At 41.0% G+C, this 4557-nt stretch overlaps 1 non-coding gene across 1 annotated transcript; it reads right to left on the minus strand.

Annotated features, from left to right (window-relative positions):
* Window positions 1-813: 813 nt before the first annotated feature.
* On the minus strand, window positions 814-951 carry LOC114817230. Its single transcript, XR_003765078.1, has one exon. It is a non-coding gene; the product is annotated as a small nucleolar RNA SNORA7 (small nucleolar RNA).
* Between the last annotated feature and the right edge of the window lie 3606 nt (window positions 952-4557).

Consider the following 4557-nt stretch of genomic DNA (forward strand, 5'->3'; position numbering starts at 1 on the left):
ATTCCCCGAGTCCTCTTCAAGGAGTTGGATCTTCTCTAGGTAATACTGATAATAATAATAATAATAATAACTGCCTTGTCTTCTGCTATCAAGTCAACAGTGTGGCTTAGTAGCAATAGCACAGACTTGGGAGTCAAAGGTTGAGGGTTCTAATCCCGACTCTGCCACGTATCAGCTGTGTGACTTTGGGTGAGTCACTTCACTTCTCTGTGTCTGTTACCTCGTCTATAAAATGGGGATTAAGACTGTGAGCCCCAAGTGGGGTAATCTGATCACCTTGTATCTAGAGAAACAGCGTGGCTCAGTAGAAAGAGCCCAGGCTTGGGAGTCAGAGGTCATGGGTTCTAATTCTGGCTCTGTCACTTGCCAGCTGTGTGACTTTGGGCAAGTCACTTAATTTCTCTGTGCCTCAGTTACCTCATCTGCAAAATGGGGATTAAAACTGTGAGCCCCAAGTGGGATAACCTGATCACCTTGTATCCCCCCCAGTGCTTTGAACAGTGCTTTGTATATTGTAAGCGTTTAACAAATACCAACATTATTATTATTACCCCAGTGCTTAGAACAGTACTTGGCACATAGTAAGCACTTAGCAAATACCATTATTATTATTATCTCAGACCAATAGCAACTCCATAGGTGCATCTCTACCATAACATCCCACTGTCTACCTGCAATCGTTCCGGTACTGCATCCGTAGAGTTTTCTTGGTAAAAATATGAAAGGAGTCTCTCATTGCTTCCTTCCATACAGCAAACCTGAGTCTCTGCCCTCAACTCCTGCACTGCTGCTGCCTAGGACAGGTGAGTTTTGACTTGTAGCAGATTGCCTTCCACTTGTTAGCCACCGCCCAAGCTAGGAATGGAATGGGTATCCCTCTACTTGACTCTCCCTCCCATAGTCAAGACTGGTAGAGTGCTGGAAACTCTCCAGATGTAATCCTGAGAGGAGGTGAATAATAAATGTAGTACATTTTAAGTAGTTATTCATATGTCAAGCACCCTACCAAGTACTGGGCTAGATACAGGATAATCAGGTCAGTTTTGAAAACAGATATTTAATTTCCATTTTCCAAATGAGGCCCAGAGAAGTTAAGTGACTTGCCCATGGTCACCCAGCAGGAAGTTGGGGGAAGGGGGTATTAGGATTAGAACTAAGATCCTCAGACTCATTGGCCCATTTTGTTACAGATTTATATAAGTGCAACAGAAAAGAACTTTCCTCTTTTTATTTTTTTTTCATGGAAGGTAGTTCTTTGAGCATGTGTTTCTCTCGGATGAAAAGCAAGTTTCTCTTGACCTGGAAAGAGAAAGCTTTCAAGTATGATTTAAGCTAGAGTATTTTGTATTTTATCCAGGCTTTTTCAAGGACACAAGAAGGGACCTGGAGTCTGATGTTAAGTATGTTTCTATCCCCTTGGAAACTCTTTTGACTCAACTGGCTATGAGCATCATCAAAAGTCTCTGCCACAGCCATTGAGCTGCTGTATGCGAAGGAATGGGCTCAGAAAATTGAAGTCATGAACAAATCTCATTCTAAGAAACTGCACACTGTCAAGTATTTTCATAAGCAAGTGTTTGCAAGTGAGTCTGAAAGACTAATGTGTGTCCAATATCCCTTTCCACACTGCCAAGCTAGAAAGACTGTAGTTTGGTCTGTAGCAACAGCTGCAACTGCAATTTTCAGAGCCTGCTGTTATCTGAGACTCTGCCTCTTGAAATCATGCTCTCCTTCTGCTCTAAAAGAGTTATTCCATCTCTAACTGCTGCACACCAGGTTTCATGCTGGGTCTTTTTCTAGCATCTCACAGCTCTGCTGCTTCATTTGAAGTGTGCTTTGTCTGCCTTTAAAGCATGTTTTCTATCCACTGCATCATTCACCGAACAGTATTTGTTTGAATATCCTATTATTTTATTCTATTATACATTCTGAGAACCCATTCAGCTTAGCATAGTTGTGTTACAGAAAGTCTTGTTTCAACATTTTCTTTGACGGAGTTTTTTTTGTTGGTGATACTCTATTCCCGTTGAATATTAAGCTCAGTTATACCTAGGCAACATACTTCCAATGACACAGTAGTAGACGAGAAAATAGGGGAACCAATCAACGAGGCTGAATATCCTCTGGGAGACTGTCAGAATGTTGCAACGGCATAATTTCAGGTTCCAGGCCAACACAAGGTCTTCAGAGCTGTACAGGTGTCCAACTTTCTCTAGGCTTTGAGACCTAGATTGAATATGGACCCCGTATCCATTTCCTTAGGCTGTTCCAGAAGCATCATTTACGAGTCATACTTAACGAACTCAATGAAGTTCTGGAATGTAGTTACTCATCTATCGTGGAAGCTATGTTCATCTTAACACAGCTATGCTGGGATGCTGGGTGGGTTGTATGCGGAGAATGAGAGACACAGAAAAGTGAAACCACTGCTGTATAGGGAGATGAAATTGGAAAACCAATAGTATGAAAGTCAAAGCAAACATTTTAAGGAACTGGTAAAACAAAGTCTCAGAAAATACTCCAACTTAGCTGAAAATTGGGAGTCTATTGTTGAGAACAGCATGGCACACTGCCATCAAGAAAGGAGAAGCTTTATTTGAGCGAGAGCTTTATAAAAATTGAAAAACAAGGAAGCAAAAGAGAAAAGAGAACCAGGCACTGAAATCAGGAATGACTTCCACTGTGACCTCCGTGTGGGACAAAGACTGTGTCCAACTTAATTATCTGGTATCTAGCTCAATGCTTCGAACAATGCTTGACACCGTAAGTGCTTAATTAGTGGCATAAAAAATAATGACACCACAAGAAGGATCAGTCTTTTAGTGTGCACCATAAGACCAGGTCTGAGTGTCTTTCAATGACCTTTTTAACAACACATGTACTCAGTGGTGAACCTTACCATCAGCATTTTCATAATAGTACAATCACTCATCATATCCCAACTGGATTACTGCATTAGCCTCCTTTCTGATCCCAACCTCCTGTCTCTCCCCACTCCAGCCCTAGTTCACTCTGCTGCCCAGATTATCTTTCTACAAAAATGCTCTGGGCATGTCATGCCCCCTCTCAAAAATCTCCAGTAGTTGGCTATCAAACTCTGTATCAAGCAAAAACTCCTCACTATTTTGGCACCAAAGTTCTCCATCTCCTTGCCCTCTCCTACCTCACCTCCCTTCTCTCCTTCTATAGCCCAGCCTGCACACTCTGCTCCTCTGTTGCAAACCTCCTCACTGTGACTCGTTCCCTCCTGTCCCTCAGTCAACCCCTGGCCCACGTCTTACCTCTGGCTTGGAATGTCCTCCTTCCTCACAACTGCCAAACTAGCTCACTTTCCCCCTTCAAAGCCCTACTGAAAGCTCACCTCCTCCAGAAGTCCTTTCCAGATTGAGCCCCCTTTTCTTCTTCTCCTCTTCCCCTCCCCATCGCCCTGCCTCCCTCCCTCTGCTCTAACCCTCTTGTCACCCCACAGCACATGAGTATATTTGTATATATTTATTATTCTATTTATTTTATTAATGATGGGTATATATATTTATAATTCTATTTATTTATATTGATGCTATTGATGTCGGTCTACTTGTTTTGTTTTGTTGGCTGTCTCTCCGCTTTTAGACTGTGAGCCCATTGATGGATAGGGATTGTCTCTATTTGTTGCCGAATTTTACTTTCCAAGTGCTTAGTACAGTGCTCTGCACACAGTAATCACTCAATAATATGATTTAATGAATGAATGAATAATAAGGGTGAAAATATATGTATGTTTGGTTTGCCAGGGATATTAATGTAAATTTTCCAAGACAGTAATATAAGCCAATCTCACTCCCTTGGGGTACCTCAACTACCAATCAATTAATTAATAGATAGTACTTATCGAGCAGATCCTGGGTATACAGAACATTATTAAAAGCTTAGACAAGTATAATGAAAGAAGCCATGATCCCTGCCCCAAAAGAAAGTTGCGTTAACTAGCTTATCTAGTATCTACCCTACTGCTTAGTACAGTGCTTGATACAAAGTTAGCACTCAACAAACACCTCTATTATTACTATTGCTTCTCCTGATAATAATAATAAAATCTACTGAAGAAGACAAACAAGAAATAATCTATAAAAGGGAAGATAAATCAATCATGTAAAATAAACAAGAGCTTAACAGTAGAAATGATGTTGGGATAGAGGGAGGGTGTAACTTATAGAAAAGAAAACTTGAAACTCTGGCATCATATCCTCTCATTCTGAGCTTGCAAAGGTTTTCTTGATTATGTTTTCTATTCATTTGCAAATTAGTGTGCCAAGACAGCAGAATTTTCAGCTGTACATTAAAAGGAAGGGAAGGGCAAATGTTCCCTAGAATCTGTAGAATTTACATACCCCAGGTCCTTCTTTCACCTGAAAGCATTGCTGGGCAGAAACATCTAACCCTGCTCAGCCTATCCCTGATCAACCCAAGTGGGCCACACTGTTTGAAAATTTGACTATGGAATTGGAAACTGTTGATAAATCATAGTTACTGAGTATTTTGTGCAGAGCACTTTACTAAGTGCTTGGAGTGTACATT

This window comes from Ornithorhynchus anatinus, chromosome 1 (assembly GCF_004115215.2).
Source record: "Ornithorhynchus anatinus isolate Pmale09 chromosome 1, mOrnAna1.pri.v4, whole genome shotgun sequence".
NCBI lineage: Eukaryota > Metazoa > Chordata > Mammalia > Monotremata > Ornithorhynchidae > Ornithorhynchus > Ornithorhynchus anatinus.